The sequence below is a fragment of the Oncorhynchus gorbuscha genome, linkage group LG04 (assembly GCF_021184085.1).
Source record: "Oncorhynchus gorbuscha isolate QuinsamMale2020 ecotype Even-year linkage group LG04, OgorEven_v1.0, whole genome shotgun sequence".
NCBI classification, from domain to species: Eukaryota; Metazoa; Chordata; class Actinopteri; order Salmoniformes; family Salmonidae; genus Oncorhynchus; species Oncorhynchus gorbuscha.
This window is the reverse complement of record NC_060176.1, coordinates 1785509-1806729: the sequence shown is the minus strand read 5'-3', so window position 1 is coordinate 1806729 and position 21221 is coordinate 1785509.

Genomic DNA, 21221 nt, shown 5'->3' with positions numbered 1-21221 from the left:
TAAACAAACTGACCCCAGCCCCCCGACACATAAACTACTGCAGCATAAATACTGGAGGCAAGTGCAACAGGAAGGGACATGTTGTTCTGTTGGCCCATGTTTATGGGGCCTGTAGTTAGCCTATAGATAGCAGACCTGAGTTCAAAAACTATTTGAAATCTTTCAAATATTTTGAGTGTTTGCTCTAGCCTTCCTGAATTGCCAGCTGGGTAAGATTTGGGCACTATTATAGTGTGCATTAAGCCAGACAAGCTTAATCAAGTACAAATTTAAAGTATTTGAAATTATATTGAATAATATTTGAACCTAGGTCTGATCTTTAATTAATAGTATTCATCTCTGGAACAAAGATGCCTCACAATGACTCAGAAGTTGAATGACTGCCTGGCTAGATGACTGCCTTCCTGGGTAGATAGATTGATAGAGGCTGGCTGGCAGCATGGAAGTTTACACTTACAGGTAAACCTTGCACGATGGCCAGAAAACGTTTCAAGGTTAAAGTCTCTAATGATATGCCAAAACACAATGACTAGGCTAGAGAGGAATGGTAATGTGAGTCATGATCGTTGGAGGTTATAATTGACAGACGGTGTGGAGAAATAACTTCAGCGTTATTCTCGAATGATATAAATTGCAGTTGATACTCTGTCATAATTAATGATAATTTTTGTAGGGGTTGATACATTTGACAGTGTATACATCTGCAGTCTTAGTGTCTGTGACACCTATTGTCTGTCTCAATAACAGTATCTATTTATACTGAACCAAAATATAAACGCTCCAACAATTTCATTGATTTTACTGAGTTACAGTTCATACAAGAAAATCAGTCAATTAAAATAAATAAATTAGAACCTAATCTAAAGATTTGACATGACTGGGCAGGGTCGTTGGGGGGCCTGGGAGGGCATAGGCCCAACCACTTGGGAGCCAGGCCCAGCCAATCAGAAATAGTTTTTCCACACAAAGGGTTTTATTATAGACAGAAATACTCCTCAGTTTCATCAGCTGTCTGGGTGGCTGGTCTCAGACGATCCCGCAGGTGAAGAAGCAGGATGTGGAGGTCTTGGCCTGGTGCGATTACAAGTGGTCTGAGGTTGTGAGGTCGGTTGGACGCACTGCCAAATTCTCTAAAATGACTTTGGAGATGTCTTATGGTAGAGAAATTAACATTAAATTCTCTGGCAACAGCTCTGGTGGACATTCCTGTAGTCATCATGCCTATTGCACACTCCCTCAAAACTTGAGACATCTGTGGCATTGTGTTGTGTCTCAAAACTGCACATTTTAGAGTGGCCTTTTATTGTCCCCAGTACAAGGTGCACTTTTGTAATGATCATGCTGTTTCATTAGCTCCTTGATATGCCACACCTCAGGTGGATGGATTATCTTGGCAAAGGAGCAATGCTCACTAACAAGGATGTCAACAAATTTGTGCACAACATTTGAGAGAAATCATCTTTTTGTGCATCTGGAAAATTTCTCATGAAACATGGACCAACACTTTCCATGTTGTATTCATATTTTTGTTCAGTTTATACGTTTAGTAATAAAAGAAAATAGAACACAGAGAGAGAGAGAGTTGTGGAGGTGGGGAATGTTTATAGGAAGGTCACACCAAATACAACGGGTGTAGACTATCGTGAAATGCTTGCTTACGAGCCCTTCCCAACGATGCCTAGTTAAACCACAGTAATCATGTGTGCAGGGAGGAGTAACACTTATCTGTGATTTGTATTTTTAATCCCAGCCCCCGTCCCCCCAGGAGGCCTTTTGGTCCTTGTAAATAAGAATGTGTTCTTTACTGACTTGCCTAGTTAAATAAAGGTTAAGTAAAAATATATTAAGAAATGAACTGTAATGGAGGTTGTCATACTGGACGGGTTGAGTGGTGCAGTAATGGGATGAGGTTGAGTTCTTCATGAACAGTCCCTGTTAGGCTTAGTTCTTCATGAACAGTCCCTGTTAGGCTTAGTTCTTCATGCACAGTCCCTGTTAGGTTTAGTTCTTCATGCACAGTCCCTGTTAGGTTTAGTTCTTCATGCACAGTTCCTGTTAGGCTTAATTCTTCATGAACAATCCGTGTTAGGCTTAGTTCTTCATGCACAGTCCCTGTTAGGCTTAGTTCTTCATGCACAGTCCCTGTTAGGCTTAGTTCTTCATGAACAGTCCCTGTTAGGCTTAGTTCTTCATGCACAGTCCCTGTTAGGCTTAGTTCTTCATGCACAGTCCCTGTTAGGCTTAGTTCTTCATGCACAGTCCCTGTTAGGCTTGGTTCTTCATGAACAGTCCCTGTTAGGCTTAGTTCTTCATGCACAGTCCCTGTTTGGCTTAGTTCTTCATGAACAGTCCCTGTTTGGCTTAGTTCTTCATGAACAGTCCCTGTTAGGCTTAGTTTTTCATGCACAGTCCATGTTAGGCTTAGTTCTTCATGCACAGTCCCTGTTAGGCTTAGTTCTTCATGCACAGTCCCTGTTAGGCTTAGTTCTTCACGCACAGTCCGTGTTAGCCTTATGCACTGCACTGCACTTCTTGTAAAAGCGTTCTGCATCTCAGTGCAAGAGGTGTCACTACAGTCCCTGGTTCGAATCCAGGCTCTATCACACCCTACCGTGATTGGGAATCCCATAGGGTGCTGCACAATTGGCTCAGCATCGCCCAGGTTTGTCCGGAGTAGACCATCATTGTAAATAAGAATTTGTTCTCAACTGACTTGCCTAGTTAAATAACGGTTATAATGTTAAGTATGATGTCAGGTAAATAAACCTCAACCTGAAGCTGAACCCAGAGTGGCAGAGCACTAGGAGGTGAACAGGTGGACAGGAAATGAAAGGTGTTAATATGGAAGTTAATATGAGACTTAATAACAGGAACAGCTCCAGGGCCTTTCTCTCTTTCTACAGCCACATGACTCCTGGGTTGTATTCATCAGGCACCAAACGGACAAAACAGACTGAAACAGGGAGGGACTACCTACATGTGTCCAATAAGAAATACTTGTTTTAGTTCTGTTGCAAAACGTTTTCTGCAATGTGTTATATTGAATACGACCCCGAGCTGCTGCTGCTGCTGCCAGGGTGTTGTTTAAAAGGCTTCACACGTAAACTTCCTTATTACCCAGAACTACCAGTCATTTATGTAGCTGTGAATGACTGGCAGGGCTAATAGGTAATATCTGCCTACGTCCCAAATTACATCATATTCCCTACATAGTGCATTACTTTTGACAAGTGGTCAAAAGTAGTGCACTAGATAGGGGAATAGGGTGGGACACAGTCGCTGTGTATCTGACCTTGGCTGACCTTGGCTTTAGCCTGAAGACAAAAACACCCCAGGAGCAGCATGTGTTTCTAATAGCAGATTAGGGATGGTCTAATAACTGATGACACCTCGGAGACTAAACACAGGCTATATATTGCTATTCAATTGCTACAATATAGGACCTTCATTTTAGTCACAGCAGGAAAATAATTCTACAGCAACAGGAAATGTGAATTATTATCTGGATTATAATTAATTAACATTTTTGTAGGGGTTTAGATACATTTGTTGTAGGAGAAAATCAAGTCTGAAATTTCAGAGTACAAATTACCAACTTCAGAAGCATCAAATACACAAAATGTTCTGCATAGCATGAAAGTAATCCTACAACAGGGTAATCAAGTTAAAGCTGTAATATGTAACTTTTTGGGCTGCCTGACCAAATTCCCATAGAAAGTTATAGATCTCTCATTGAAAGCACATTTAAGAAGCGGTAGATCTGTTCTAGGTGCATTATTTCTATGTTTCCCTTAAGTAAAATTTTCAGCTTGATAATGGTATAACAGGAAATGGACCTAGGCATGGTGGTGAGATCCGAAGAGCACAGGTAATAATAATAATGGTTGATAATGGTATAACAGGAAATGGACCTAGGCATGGTGGTGAGATCCAAAGGGCACAGGTAATAATAATAATGGTTGATAATGGTATAACAGGAAATGGACCTAGGCATGGTGGTGAGATCCGAAGAGCACAGGTAATAATAATAATGGTTGATAATGGTATAACAGGAAATGGACCTAGGCATGGTGGTGAGATCCAAAGGGCACAGGTAATAATAATAATGGTTGATAATGGTATAACAGGAAATGGACCTAGGCATGGTGGTGAGATCCGAAGAGCACAGGTAATAATAATAATGGTTGATAATGGTATAACAGGAAATGGACCTAGGCATGGTGGTGAGATCCAAAGGGCACAGGTAATAATAATAATGGTTGATAATGGCAGATGATAGTCCAGGTCCAGAGTTCAGGTGGGGCAGGGACAGGGTTGGGCAACAGGCTGTACAGGACAGTATGGTACACTAGAGGAGTTTCCCCAAACATGGCTGTCACTAGATGAATACCTATATGCACATAGCTACAGTATGTATGTATGTCAGAGCGGCATTTGACTAAGATACCGTAGAATAGTGTGGAGTGCAGTTTATACACATGAGATGAGTAATGCCAGATACGGAACATTATTACAGTGGCTAGTGATCCATTTCTAAAAGTGGCCAGTGCCTCCTAATCTATGTCTATAGGCAGCCGCCCCTGATGTGCTAGTAATGGCTGTTTAACAGTATGATGGCCTTGAGATAGAAGCTGTTTTTCAGTTTCTCTGTCCCAGCTTTGATGCACCTGTACTGACCTCGCCTTCTGGATGATAACGTGGTGAACAGGCAGTGGCTCGGGTGGTTGATGTCCTTGGTTATCTTTTTGGCCTTCCTATGGCACCGGGTGCTGTAGGTGTCCAGGAGGGCAGGAAGTTTGCCACCGGTAATGCTTTAGGCAGACCACACCACCCTCTGGAGAGCTTTGCGGTTGTGGGTGGTGCAGTTGCCGTACCAGGTGGTGATACAGCCTGACAGGATGCTCTCAAATGTGCATCTGTAAAATTTTGTGAGGGTTTTAGGTTTTAAGCTGAGGTTGAAGAGGCACTATTGCGCCTTCTTCAACACACAGTCTGTTACAGTTTGTCAGTGACATGTACGCCAAGGAACTTGAAGCTTTCCACCGTCTCCACTGTGGTCCCATCGATGTGGATAGGGGGGGTGCTCCCTCTGGGGGGGGGGGTGCTCCCTCTGCCGTTTCCTGAAGTCCACAATCATCTCCTTAGTTTTGAGTGAGAGGTTATTTTCCTGGCACCACACTCACAGAGCCCTCACCTCCTCCCTGAAGGCGGTCTCATCATTGTTGGCAAGCATACTACTGTAGTTTCATCTGCAAACTTGATGATTGAGTTGGAGGCGTGCTTGGCCACGCAGTCATGGGTGAACAGGGAGTAGAGGAGGGGGCTGAGCACGCACCCTTGTGGGGCCCCAGTGTTGAGGATCAGTGAAGAGGTGTTGTTTCCTACCTTCACCACCTGGGGGCAACCCATCAGGAAGTCCAGGACCCAGTAGCACAGGGCGGGCTTCAGACCCAGGGCCTCGAGCTTGATGATGAGCTTGGAGGGAACTATGGTGTTGAATGCTGAGCTATAGTCAATGAACAGTATTCTTACTGTTACGCACGACTCTATGAAGAGGGAACGCAACACCCTGCTACAACTCAACTCTCCAAGAAGTGAAAGAGGTATGGACTGTAGGTGTGAGTAAGGATGACAAAAGGCAGAGAATTTACAGTTTACCTTTAATGTATTCCTTCATACAGTAATATGGGGAAAAGGGGCTGGACGGAACCAAAGCAAAGAAAGTAAATCTCAAAACCCCATCTCCTACCTTACCTGCCTACCCACTACTTACCTAATTTAGCACCACCTGGTGCCCTAACCAAAATACAGGGGGTGGTCCGCCCAGGTCTTACCTTGTGTGCCTAGACAGTGAATATACTACGGGTATATATATGCCCACGGGCCTCTTGCCTAAGCACTCCCTGGGTGCCTTCCCCTTTCCAAATGAAACAGAATATTAAACAATGCACTTCACAATGAAACTGAGAAAAAACTAACTCTGGCAATTAAATAAGCTCTGACAGAGCAACAAACACAGAACATACCAAAGCTGCTACCAACAACAACTAACATAGTACATACCAACGACCAACATGCTATACCCCTCAGCCATCAACCTCCTCTCTCAGCAATGATCTATATCACATTCAATCTCTCTGCAATCTCCTACCAACAATGATCTCTCTTCTGAACAGAACACTGGCTTTTATATATATTCAGAAGGTATTTGAAATTGGAGACCGCTGAGTCCTGACGAGGGTGCGGGGTCAGCTACAATTAGCCGTGGAGTCGACCAATCAGCTGCTGGGGGATTTCAGGAAGCCATCTCCTGAAACACACTCAAATACACAATCTACAACACAGAAACTGGGGAACGTAACACTTACATAGGTATTCCTCATGTCCAGATGGGACAAGGCAGTGTGCAATGTAGTGGCGATTACATCATTCTGTGGATCTATTGGGACGGTAAGCAAATTGAAGTGGGTCGAGTGTGGCAGGTAAAGTGGAGGTGATATGATCCTTGACTAGTCTCTCAAAGCACTTCATGATGACAGAGGTGAGTGCTACGGGGTGATGGTCATTTAGTTCAGTTACCTTTGCTTTCTTATGTACAGGGACAATGTTGGCTATCTTGAAGCATGTGGGAACAACAGCCTGGATAGGGAGAGATTGAACATATCTGTGAACACACCAGCCAGCTGTTCTATGCATGCTCTGAGGACACAGCTAGGGATATCATCTGGGCCGGTAGCCTTGCGAGGGTTAACACGCTTAAATGTCTTACTCACGTTGGCCATGGAGAAGGAGAGTCCACAGTCCTTGATAGCGGGCTGCGTCGGTGGCAGTGTATTATCCTCAAAACGAGCAAAGAAGGTGTTCAGCCTGTACGGAAGCAAGACATCTGTGTCCGCGTCGTGGCTGGTTTTCCCTTTATAATCCATGATTGTCTGTAGACCCTGCCACATGCGTCTCGTTTCGGAGCCGTTGAACTAGGACTCAACTTTGTCCCTATACCGACGTTTAGCCTGCTTGATTGCTTTGCAGAGGGAATAATTACACTGTGTGTTCTTCCATATTCCCAGTCTTCTAGCCCTGGTTAAATGCAAAGGTTCGGGCTTTCGGTTTTGCCCAAATGCTCCCATCTATCCATGGTTTCTAGTTGGGGTAGGTTTTAATAGTCATTGTGGGTACAACATCTCCTATGCACTTCCTGATATTTTTATTTATTTATTCATTTCCCATTTTATTTAACCAGGTAGGCTAGTTGAGAACAAGTTCTCATTTGCAACTGCGACCTGGTCAAGATAAATCAAAGCAGTTTGACACATACAGCAACACAGAGTTACACATGGAATAAACAAACATACAATCAATAATACAGTAGAAAAATCTATATATAGCATGTGCAAATGAGGTAGGATAAGAGAGGTAAGGCAATAAATAGGCCATGGTGGCGAAGTAATTACAATATAGCAATTAAACACTGGAGTGGTAGAATGTGCAGAAGATGAATGTGCAAGTTGAGATACTGAGGTGCAAAGGAGCAAGATAAATAAATAAATACAGTATGGAGATGAGCTATTTACAGATGAGCTATGTGCAGTGATCTGTGAGCTGCTCTGACAGCTGGTGCTTAAAGTTAGTGAGGGAGGTAAGAGTCTCCAGCTTCAGGGATTTTTGCAGTTCGTTCCAGTCATTGGCAGCAGAGAACATGAAGGTGAGGAGGCCAAATGAATTGGCTTTGGGGGTGACCAGTGAGATATACCTGCTGGAGCGCGTGCTATGGGTGGGTGCTGCTATGGTGACCAGTGAGCTGAGATGAGGCGGGGCTTTACCTAGCAGAGACTTGTAGATGACCTGGAGCCAGTGGATTTGGCGACGAGTATGAAACGAGGGCCAGCCAACTAGATCATACAGGTCTCAGTGGTGGGTAGTATATTGGGCTTTGGTGACAAAACGGATGGCACTGTGATAGACTGCATCCAATTTGTTGAGTAGAGTGTGGAGGCTATTTTGTAAATGACATTGCTGAATGTCATAGTTTTACGAGTGTATGTTTGGCAGGATGAGTGAAGGATGCTTTGTTGCGAAATAGGAAGCCGATTTATAGATTTAATTTTGGATTGGAGAAGTTTAATGTGAGTCTGGAAGGAGAGTTTAGTCTAATCAGACACCTAGGTATTTGTTGTTGTCCACATATTCTAAGTCAGAACCGTCCAGAGTAGTGGTGCTGGATGGGCAGGCAGGTGCGGGCAGTGATCGGTTGAAGAGCATGCATTTAGTTTTACTTGCATTTAAGAGCGGTTGGAGGACACGGAAGGAGAGTTGTATGGCATTGAAGCTCATCTGGAGGTTAGTTAACACAGTGTTTAACGAAGGGCCAGAGGTTTTCAGAATGGTGTCGTCTGCGTAGAGGTGAATCAAAGAATCACCAGCAGCGAGAGCGACATCATTGATGTATACAGAGAAGAGTCGGCCCGTGGCATCCCCATAGACTGCCAGAGGTCCGGACAACAGGCCCTCCAATTTGACATACTGAACTCTATCGGAGAAGTAGTTGGTGAACCAAGCGAGGCAATCATTTGAGAAACCAAGGCTGTTGAGTCTGCCAATAAGAATGTTGTGATTGACAGAGTCGAAAGCCTTAGCCAGTTCGATGAAATACGGCTGCACAGTAATGTCTCTTATCGATGGCGGTTATGATATCGTTTAGGACCTTGAGCATGGCTGAGGTGCACCCATGACCAGCTCTGAAACCAGATTGCATAGCGGAGAAGGTATGGTGAGATTCGAAATGGTCCGTAATCTGTTTGTTAACTTGGCTTTCAAAGACCTTAGAAAGGCAGGGTAGGATAGATATAGGTCTGTAGCAGTTTGGGTCTTGAGTGTCTCCCCCCTTGAAGAGGGGGAGCACCGCGGCAGCTTTCCAATCTATTTGAATCTCAGATGATACGAAAGAGAGGTTGAACAGGCTAGTAATAGGGATTGCAAAAATTTTGGCAGATAATTTTAGAAAGAGAGGGTCCAGATTGTCTAGACCGGCTGATTTGTAGGGGTCCAGATTTTGCAGCTCTTTCAGAACATCAGCTATCTGGATATGGGTGAAGGAGAAGCGGGGGAAGTTTGGGCGAGTTGCTGTGGGGAGCACAGGGCTGTTGACCGGTGTAGGGGTAGCCAGGTGGAAATCATGGTCGGCCGTAGAAAAATGCTTATTGAAATTCTCAAATATTGTGAATTTATCAATAGCGACAGTGTTTCCTAGTCTCAGTGCAGTGGGCAGCTGGGAGGCTGTGCTCTTATTCTCACTTTACAGTGTCCCAGAACCTTTTTGAGTTTGGTTCCTAACCTCCCTTAAAAGTTGCATATCACGGGGGCTATTCAATGATAATGCAGAACGCCACAGGATGTTTTTGTGCTGGTCAAGGGCAGACAGGTCTGGAGTGAACCAAGGGCTATATCTATTCCTAGTTCTATTTTTTTTAAACATTTAAGATAGTGAGGAAGGCACTTTTAAATAATAACTAGGCATCCTCTACTGACGGGATGAGGTCAATGTCATTCCAGGATACCCCGGCCAGGTCGATTAGAAAGGCCTGTTCACTGAAGCGTTTTAGGGAGCGTCTGACAGTGATGAGGGGTGGTCGTTTGACCGCAGACCCATTACAGATGCAGGCAATGAGGCAGTGATCGCTGAGATCTTGGTTGAAAACAGCAGAGGTGTATTTGAAGGGCGAGTTAGTTAGGATGATATCTATGAGGGTGCCCGTGTTTACGGATTTGGGGTTGTACCTGGTAGGTTCATTGTTAATTTGTGAGATTGAGGGCATCAAGCTTAGATTGTAGGACGGCCGGGGTGTTAAGCATGTCCCAGTTTAGGTCACCTAGCAGCACGAGCTCTGAAGATAGATGGGGGCAATCAGTTCACATATGGTGTCCAGGGCACAGCTGGGGGCAGAGGGTGGTCTATAGCAAGCGGTAACGGTGAGAGACTTGTTTCTGGAAAGGTGGAATTTTAGAAGTAAAAGCTCTAATTGTTTTGGTACAGATCTGGATAGTAAGATAGAACTCTGCAGGCTATCTCTGCAGTATATTGCAACACCGCCCCCTTTGGCAGTTCTATCTTGGTGGAAAATGTTATAGTTAGGGATGGAAATTCCCGGGTTTTTGGTGGTTTTCCTAAACCAGGATTCAGACACGGCTAAAACATCTGGGTTGGCAGAATGTGCTAAAGCAGTGAATAAAGCTAACTTAGGGAGTAGTCTTCTAATGTTAACATGCATGAAACCAAGGCTTTTATGGTTACAGAAGTCAACAAATGAGAGCACCTGGGGAGTAGGAGTGGAGCTAAGCACTGCAGGTCCTGGATTAACATCTACATCACCAGAGGGACAGAGGAGAAGTAGGATAAGGGTACGGCTAAAGGCTATAAGAACTGGCCGTCTAGCACATTCGGAACAGAGAGTAAAGGGAGCAGGTTTCTGGGCACGATAGCATAGATTGAAGGCATAATGTACAGACAAAGGTATGGTAGGAAGAGAGTACATTGGAGGTAAACCTAGGCATTGAGTAATGATGAGAGAGATATCGTCTCTAGAGACGTTTAAACCAGGTGATGTCATCGCATATGTGGGAGGTGGAACAACATGGTTGGTTAAGGCATATTGAGCAGGGCTAGAAGCTCTACTGTGAAATAAGACAGTAATCACTAACCAGGACAGTAATGGACAAGGCATATTGATATTAGGGAGAGGCATACGTAGCCAAGTGATCGTATGGGTCCAGTGAGTGGTTGGGCTGGCTGGGGACACGGCGATTCTGGCAGTTAGCAGGCTGGGGCTAGCAAGCAAGCATAAGGGACTTAGAGGGACGTCATGATGGGGGAAAGTCTGTTTTTGCCTCCTCGTGTGGTGACGTCGATAGACCAGTCATGGAATTAGTAGGGTAGCAGAGGGGTCCAAGTCCAAATGGCAAAATGGGTATAGTGGTCCAAGAAACTGTCCGATTGATCAGCTAACAGTCCAATATGCTATAGACAGTTAGCAGGCCGCGTTTAGCAGAATGGGCCTTCAGGGGACGTCGCGCCTGAGGGGCCTGTTGGGATCCTCGGGCAGATTATGACGGTATTCCAGTCATGAAGGATCAGCGGGGTTCCGTGCCCCGTACCGGCAGTAGAAAGGGTCCGGATATTGTAGCCGAGGAGTGGGCTTCAGGAGTAGCTCAGGAGCCCTAGCCGGGAGATGGGTCTAGCATGGGCTAGCTCCAGGCTAGTTGGTGCTTTCTCCGGGACGGAAACGTTAGCCTGGAGTAATCAACCCGGATTGCAGTTAGCTAGCTGCCATGATCCAGATGAAAAGGTTCAGAGTTTGAGGTAGGAATCCGGGGATATGGAGAGAAAAATAGGTCCGGTATGCTCTGGTTTGAAATGCGTTGTACGAACTAGCGAGAGCTTTCCGAGCTAAAGGTTAGCTGATGACCTCTAGCAGTGGTTAGCTGACTGATAGCTGGTAGCTAGTTAGCTAGCTAGCTTCAGTTGATGTATTCCAGTTCGGAAGGTAAATGGAAATACTTTAGAAAAAAAACAGATGCACACCACATTGGGTGAGGCGGGTTGCAGGAGAGTATTTTGAAGTTGAGGTTTAGGAAAAATATTAAAAAGAATGCGAGGAAAAAGAAAGATATATATATATATCTCTACATGGGACGAGACAAGACAAAGACGTCTGACTGCTACGCCATCTTAGAAACAATAGTGTTGTACGATCTGGCGAGAGCTATATATCAGTAATACATAAACTCATTCACCGTATCCGTATATGTGTCAATGTTATTTTCTGAAGCTACTCTGAACATATCCCAGTCCACGTGATTAAAACACAGTCCACGTGATCAAAACAATCTTGAAGCGCGGATTCGGATTGGTCAGACCAACGTTGAATAGTCCTCACTAGAGGTCAGAATGGCTGATTAATTAGGGCCGATTTCAAGTTTTCATAGCAATCGGAAATCTGTATTTTTGGCCACCAATTTTGCCAATTTCTTATTTATTTTTATGCCTTTATTTAACTAGGCAAGTCAGTTAAGAACACATTCTTATTTTCCATGACGGCCTAGGAACGGTGGGTTAATAACGGCCTTGTTCAGGGGCAGAACGACAGATTCTTCACCCTGTCAGCTCGGGGGATCCAATCTTGCAAACTTACAGTTAACTTGTCCAACACTCTAACCATCTGCCTCTCTTTGCACTCCACGAGGAGCCTGCCTGTTACGCGAATGCAGTAGAAGCCAAGGTAAAATTGCCAGCTAGCATTAAACTTATCGAATAAAAAACAATCACTAGTTATAACTACACATGGTTGATGATATTACTAGTTTATCTAGCGTGTCCGTATCTAGCATATAATCAATGCAACGCTGGGGGATGATTTAACAAAAGCGCCTTAGCGAAAAAAGGACAATCGTTGGACGACTGTACCTAACCATAAACACCAATGCCCTTCTTAAAATCAATACACAGAAGTATATATTTTTAAACCTGCATATTTAGCTAAAAGAAATCCAGGTTAGCAGGCAATATTAACCAGGTGAAACTGTGTCACTTCTCTTGCGTTCATTGCACCTAGAGTCAGGGTATATGCAACAGTTTGGGCCGCCTGGCTCATTGCGAACTAATTTGCCAGAATTTTACGTAATTATGACATAACATTGATGGTTCTGCAATGTAACAAGAATATTTAGACTTAGGGATGCCACCCGTTAGATAAAATGCCGAACGGTTTCGTATTTCACTTGTTTTCAAAATTATAGTTTCCGGATTTGACCATATTAATGACCAAAGTCTCGTATTTCTGTGTGTTATGTTATAATTAAGTCTATGATTTGATAGAGCAGTCTGACTGAGCGATGGTAGGCAGCAGCAGGCTCGTAAGCATTCATTCAAACAGCACTGTCGTGCGTTTTGCCAGCAGCTCTTCGCAAGCACAGCGCTGTTTATGACTTCAAGCCTATCAGCCTAATGGCTGGTGTAACAGATGTGAAATGGCTGGCTAGTTAGCGGGGTGCGCACTAATAGCGTTTCAAACGTCACTTTCTCTGAGACTTGGAGTAGTTATTCCCCTTACTCTGCATGGCTTTTGTGGAGCGATGGGTAACGCTGCTTCGAGTTTGGCTCAAAAAAATACAGTTTTATATATTTATGTTTGAAGCCTGAAATGTAGCAAAAGGTCGCAAAGTTTCGCAAGGAACTGTATATGAAATACAAATGGTATAGAGAGAAATAGTCCTATAAATACTATATTAACTACAACCTAAAAACCTCTTACCTTGGAATATTGAAGTCTCATGTTAAAAGGAACCACCAACTTTCATATGTTCTCATGTTCTGAGCAAGGAACTCAAACGTTTTTTGATGGCACATATTGCACTTTTACTTCTCCAACACTTTGTTTTTGCATTATTTAAACCAAATTGAACATGTTTCATTATTTACTTGAGGATAAATAAATTTTTATTGATGCATTATATTAAGTTAAAATAAGTGTTCATTCAGTATTGTTGTAATTGTCATTATTACAAATACATTTTAAAAAATCGTCAGATTAATCGGTATCGGCTTTTTTTTTGGCGTTGAAAAATTATAATCGGTCGACCTCTAGTCCTCACTACGGGTGTATCCTGTTTGAGTATCTGCCTATAGGAGGGGAGAAGCAAGATGGAATTGTGGTCCGATTTGCCGAATGAAGGGCGGGGGAGGGCCTTATATGCTTTCTGGAAAGTAGTATAGAAACGGTCAAGGGTTTTAGCAGCGCGAGTACAACAATCAATATGTTGATAGAATTTCGGGAGCTACAATAAATGCAGCCTCAGGATATATGGTTTCCAGTTTGCGTAAAGTCCAAGTGAAGTTCTTTGAGGGCCATTGTGGTATCCGTTTAGTCCATAAATCAGTAATACATCAATCACTTCAATGTTAGTATTCAAGACTATAAGTGATTGAATAGATGTGTGAATTGTTTTATCATATATTTTGTAGACACAGGAAGCATTAATAATACATTTGTTTAAATAAAGTAGTTTTTATTTGACATGATTTATTCCAACAGCAATGAGTTGTCTCTTCCTCTGGCTCTGAGCAACAGTTGAGTAGATACACCGTCATCAGTCATCATGACATACGCACGCACACATACAAGCATGATCACACACACACGTGCGTGCACACACAGATACACACACAAGCATGTGCACACACACACATGGGCAAATATTTCTAAACAAAGGCACATAAACCCATAGGTCACAGTAAGGCAGATTCACAGCACTGAGATGAACATTCTGAGATGAACATTCTGTTTCTGTCTGGGTGAGGGCTCTCTTCTCCATTCCTAGGGTTAGGAGGAGTGAGAAAGAGTGAGGAGGATGGTGTGGAGGAGTGAGTATGGGTGAGGAGGAGGAAGTGTGAGTAGATAAAGGAGAGGAAGGAGGGGGTAAGAAGCGTGAGGAGGGGTGAGAGAGGTAGTCTTGTGCCAGGGAGGAGGGGTGAGGAGGGGTGAGAGAGGGACTCATGTGCAGGGGAGGATGGGTGAGGAGGGGATGAGACTGTGCAGGGTAGGAGGTGTGAAGAAGGGTGAGGCGTGTGCAGTGTGGATAAACACTCCTCCACCATCATTATCCCAGTAACCTTTCCCTCAGGAGACAGCCAGTGACAGACTCTCCCAACGTTAAAAACCTTTGTCTCTGAGATGACAGCCTCCTCTCTTCTCCTCTCTTCTCTCATCAACAGTACATACATACAGTACTCACTCTGAAGACCATTGTTGCATTGATTAGAAACAGTTTCGTACACCATGTCCAGATAAATCACAGTTCAGACATAGTATCTCTCTGCCAGATTAGCAGGTTTACAAAAGAACATGACACACATGTAATGCACTAGTCATCATCATTATCATCGTCAATGTTATCATCATCATTATTATCATCATCCAGACTGCATCACATCCGGCTGTGATTGGGAGTCCCATAGCGCGGCGCATAATTGGCCCAGCGTCGTCCGGGTTTGGCCCAAGTAGGCCGTCATTGTAAATAAGGATTTGTTCTTAACTGACTTGCCTAGTTAAATGAAGGTTAAATAAAAAAAATATCATCATCATTATCATCATCCTTCTTCTCCTCCTCCTCATCTTCGCCATCATCAACATCATCCGTTTGAAACTGAGAACAATGTTGGTCAGTCAATATCAGTCTTACTGTAATATAACAATATTGTTCTATAGGACCGTCCTAAATGAACTACACAACAATCCATTAGGATGACAGGCAAACAGCACTTTGATGGTTGATTAGCTCTGGTATTCTTGTATTACCCTGTTTCCATCCGTACATTGTTGTGTTGTGTAGAGCAGAGCCATGTGAAAGATGGGATCCTCTCCTCCATGTTACTCCTGTCTGAATCAGGATCAGAATTAGTCCGTTCTCACCTTTCTCCAAATGAATCACTAGATGTGTGGTTTTCCCTGAGACCTCCATCTTGCCACAGACATGGTTCTCTGTTCTCTCTAACCAGGCTCAATACCAACTCACATGTTACCCATGTGGAACGCATTGTCTTTCCACAGGTGGCGTCAGTCCTACGTGACGCTGTAGTCCCTCGGACAACGAAAGCAAAGCCTACCTAAGACAATGAGCTGGACAGAGTTTCCGTAAAAGCTCACAGAAACAGCTTCATCTTCAGTTAATTCATTCCAGTTTTCAGGGGCTGGCTGGGATCTAATGTGTCTGTGGTGTGGGTGTTTTCTGCGTGCGTGTGCATGAATGCATACTCGTTCCTGTGTGCATGCTTGTGTACGTGCATACGTGCCTCTGCAATCAATGTATGTGATGTGTGTATCCTTCTGTGTTAGGTCAGTGCATATTCAAATGTCCCTTTCTCCAGGCCCTCTATCCCGTCAGACCAGTTGGAGGAAGGCATGCTACTGTAGGGGTCCAGAAGGATCCTGAAACACCGGACTATGAGCAGGCCCAGGACCAGCAGCAACATCCCTATGAAGGCAAATGCTGCCTTCTGCTCCGACAGGATCAAGGAGTTGAGAAGCATTTCACTGTCACTCATAGCAGTCGGGGAGTGGTTATAGTGGAGGCTACACATGGGTGGTGTTCACTAGCACCAAACTGAAGAAAACAGGGGGGACTACCTGGACTTGTCCAATGAGAAACGCTTGTTTTTATTTTCCATTTTGCTACAGTGTACACTAATGAATATGACCCTGGTGAACACACGCTCATAGCAGGAAGCTAGATTCACATGGTGAACACACGCCCAGACGGGGAGAAGCCTGCATGCTACCTGGAGAGAGACAGAGAGAGAGAGACAAGAGAGTAGAGAGAGGCAGAGAGTGGAGAGAGAGACAGAGTAGAGAGAGGCAGAGAGTGGAGAGAGAGCGAGAGAGAGAAAGACAGAGAGAGCAGAGGAAGAGAGGGGGTTGGTGCTGTGTTGGAGTCGTTTACCTTAGATTGTTCATTGTATATCTGCATGTTTTGTCATAAAAGGATCCCATAAGGAGACTAAATTCCTGTACGATTTAGAATTTACGATAACATACAATTTAATTTAATATAACAATTTAATATAAAATTTACTTTGGCAACTGTACGTATCGAAACCACCCAATGAAACCACCCAATGAAACCACCCAATGAAACCACCCAATGAAACCACCCAATGAAACCACCCAATGAAACCACCCAATATGATTGAACTAAATGAAATGAAACATTAATAAATAGTCATGTATAAATAGCTCCTCTGTAAATATCTAATCAAACACAACGTTAAAACATCCACACGCTCCAGCTCCTCTGTAAATATCTAATCAAACACAACGTTAAAACATCCACACACTCCAGCTCCTCTGTTCATCGTACACATAACTGAAGTCGGCAGACCGCTAACATGGACATACACACCAGAGAGACAGAGGAAGACAGACAGAGACACGTCATAACATCAAAAACACACAGTCCGCACAACAATAACATGCGGTTCAAAGCCTTTGTCGAATTCAATTTGACTTATTCTCCATTGATGCCATGAAAATGCATCATGGCATCAACCATATCAGCGATAGGACATCATACAAAAACCTGACATCACACATGTATTGTGATGCATAGTATAATAAGGAGAAAGCCTCTGTACCTGTTGCTTGTTGTGAGTAGCAGCTGGCCAGATGGTGTAATCTCATCACAAAAGGAGGTGATGGAGACTGACAACACATGATAACAGAAAGGAGAAAAGACAGAGCAGTCCTCATTCCTCACAGACCTCTCATACGATACCGACACTAGCCTCTTTCTGCCTGGGGTATGACTGAGCAGCAGGTGGCAAGAGAGAGAGAGGAGAGAGAGAGAAAAAATAGTGGGAGAGAGGGATAGAGGAGAAAATAGTGGGAGAGAGGGATAGAGGAGAAAATGAGAGATGGATCAGAGAGAGAGAGAGGGAGAAGATAGTGGGAGAAAGAGTGTAAGAGAATGAGAATTATAGTGAAAGAGAGAGGGAGGGAGAGAGAGCGGGAAAGAGAGAGAGAGAGCAGGAGAGAGAGGGAGGGACAAAAGGAGAGAGAGGGATGGAGAAAAGGAGAGAGAGGGATGGAGAAAAGGAGAGAGAGCGAGAGAGGGGGAGGGAGAAAAGGAGAGAGAGAGAGAGAGAGAGAGAGGGAGGGGGAAAAGGAGAGAGAGAGAGAGAGAGGGGGAGGGTGAAAAGGAGAGAGAGAGAGAGAGAGAGAGGGAGGGAGAAAAGGAGAGAGAGAGAGAGAGAGAGAGAGGGAGGGGGAAAAGGAGAGAGAGAGAGAGAGGGGGAGGGAGAAAAGGAGAGAGAGAGAGAGAGAGAGAGAGAGGGAGGGGGAAAAGGAGAGAGAGAGAGAGAGAGAGGGAGGGAGAAAAGGAGAGAGAGGGAGGGAGAAAAGGAGAGAGAGAGAGAGAGAGAGAGAGAGAGAGAGAGAGAGAGAGAGAGAGAGAGAGAGAGAGAGAGAGAGAGAGAGAGAGGGAGGGAGAAAAGGAGAGAGAGGGAGGGAGAAAAGGAGAGAGAGAGAGGGGGAGGGAGGGAGAAAAGGAGAGAGAGCGAGAGAGAGCGAGGGAGGGGGAAAAGGAGAGAGAGAGAGAGAGAGAGGGAGGGAGAGAGAAAAGGAGAGAGAGGGAGGGAGAAAAGGAGAGAGAGAGAGAGAGAGAGAGAGAGAGAGAGGGAGGGAGGGAGGGAGGGAGGGAGGAGAAAAGGAGAGAGAGGGAGGGAGAAAAGGAGAGAGAGTGAGAGAGGGGGAGGGAGAAAAGGAGAGAGAGCGAGAGAGAGAGAGGGAGGGAGAAAAGGAGAGAGAGCGAGAGAGAGAGGGAGGGAGAAAAGGAGAGAGAGAGAGAGAGAGAGAGAGATAGACGATGTGCTGTTGACAGAAGATGTGATGTGGTTGGGTAGAGAAGAGGTAGGCAGCAGGAAGGCAGGCAGCTCACTGTCGTGACATTCTTTCCAACCTGTTGCTGCTGTTTCTCTTTCTACTGGAGAACTGGTGTTTCCTAGAGCACGCTACACACACACACACACACACACACAGCCCTCCCTCCGTAAATATATCTCTCCATCCATAGTCCTCTCATTTGATACACAAGACTAACCCCCATCTGCTGGTCAGATGGCTCAGCATCAGGTTCGCTGCCTCCTCCTCCTCCTCTTCATTATCATTCTGTCTCTCTACCTCTCCCTCCAAAAGCACGTTCCCCCCTCCTGCTGCATGGCAACCATTTGTTAGTCTCACACAGCCAGTCAGTCTGCTGTTTCTCTCTCTCTCTCTCTTTCTCTCTCACACACACACACACTCTCTCCCTCTGCTGCACTAGTACTGGGGCTGCAGCAACAGCCCTCCTCTCCCTCCTCCTCTTTCTCCACCACTGCTTCCTCCCCTCCTCCTTTTCCAACTCCTTCTCCTCTTCTTTATTTTCTAGATCTATCCGAATATGAGGAATGTGATGGTTTTGCCTGCAGGCCCCTACAGCTACTGATCTCTATAGGTACTGCTCTGTTAATGCTGCAGGATATACTGCTACACTATGAGGTCATATTCACCCTGTAGGTATACTGCTACACTATGAGGTCATATTCACCCTGTAGGTATACTGCTACACTATGAGGTCATATTCACCCTGTAGGTATACTGCTACACTATGAGGTCATATTCACCCTGTAGGTATACTGCTACATTATGAGGTCATATTCACCCTGTAGGTATACTGCTACACTATGAGGTCATATGCACCCTGTAGGTATACTGCTACACTATGAGGTCATATTCACCCTGTAGGTATACTGCTACACTATGAGGTCATATTCACCCTGTAGGTATACTGCTACACTATGAGGTCATATTCACCCTGTAGGTATACTGCTACATTATGAGGTCATATTCACCCTGTAGGTATACTGCTACACTATGAGGTCATATTCACCCTGTAGGTATACTGCTACACTATGAGGTCATATTCACCCTGTAGGTATACTGCTACACTATGAGGTCATATTCACCCTGTAGGTATACTGCTACATTATGAGGTCATATTCACCCTGTAGGTATACTGCTACATTATGAGGTCATATTCACCCTGTAGGTATACTGCTACACTATGAGGTCATATTCACCCTGTAGGTATACCTCTACACTATGAGGTCATATTCACCCTATAGGTATACTGCTACACTATGAGGTCATATTCACCCTGTAGGTATACCTCTACACTATGAGGTCATATTCACCCTATAGGTATACTGCTACACTATGAGGTCATATTTACCCTGTAGGTATACTGCTACAGTCTCCTCCCAAATGGGTTGTATAATATGTAGTGTAATTGGTGCCACTGTTGGCTGGCTGATAATTGAAACAGCCCATCTAATTAAACACTCATTACCAGACACTGCCTGATGACAGAGGGATGGTGGGATGTAGGAATGGAGGGACGTGGATGGAGGGATGAATTGATGATGGGATGGCAAGGTGGAGGAACAGGGGGATGTAGGGATAGAGGGATGGGCTTTTAAAGAACCCTGTGGCTTGTTAAGTCACAATAGAATCCCTGTTATCAGATTCGTCATCTGGAATGTGCTTCACCCGCAAGTGAATCTTTGACAATAGAAATATCTTCTGTGTACAATGTAAAACACCAAATAATGCTTGCAGAGCAGAATTAGGCCGATACCAGCCAGAAAAGAGAAGTTAAATTCTACAACCACCTAAAAGGAAGTGATTCCCAAACCTTCTGTAATAAAGCCATCGCCTACAGAGAAATTAACCTGGAGAAGAGTCCTCTAAGCAAGCCGGTCCTGGGGCGCTGTTCACAAACAGACCCCACAGAGCCCCAACAGCAACACAATTAGACCCAACCAAATCATGAGAAAACAAAAAGATAATTACTTGACACATTGAAAGAATTTACAAAAAACTAGAATGCTATTTGGCCCTAAACACAGTGGTAGAAAACCTGACAACTGTGACTGACCAAAATTAAGGAAATCTTTGACTATGTACAGACTCAGTGAGCATTGCTATTGAGAAAGGCTGCTGAAAGCAGACCTGGCTCTTAAGAGAAGACAGGCTATGTGCTCACTGCCCACAAAATGAGGTGGATACTGAGATGCACTTCCTCAGCTCCTGCCAAATGTATGGCTGTATTAGAGACACATATTTCCCTCAGATTACACAGACCCAGATAAACTCCCATATCTATTGGGTGAAATTCCACAGTGTGGAATCACAGCAGCAAGATTTGTGACCTGTTGCCACAAGAAAAGGGAAACCAGTGAAGAACAAACACCATTATAAATACAACCTAGATTTGTTTATTTATTTTCCTTTTGTACTTTAACTATTTGCACATCATTACAACACTGTATATGACATATATATGACATGTGAAATGTTTTTATTCTTTTGGAACTTTTGTGAGTGTAATGTTTACTGTACATTTGATATTGTTTATGTAACGTTTGTTTACATTTACATTTAAGTCATTTAGCAGACGCTCTTATCCAGAGCGACTTATCTATTTCACTTGCTTTGACAATGTAAACAAATGTTTCCCATGCCAATAAAGCCCCTTGAATTGAAATTGAGTGTCTTTATCAGAGAGAGTTGGACTGGGTCACTGACATAATCAACTGTAAAACAATCACTGCAGCATCACCTGCTGCTTCTTACAATAAT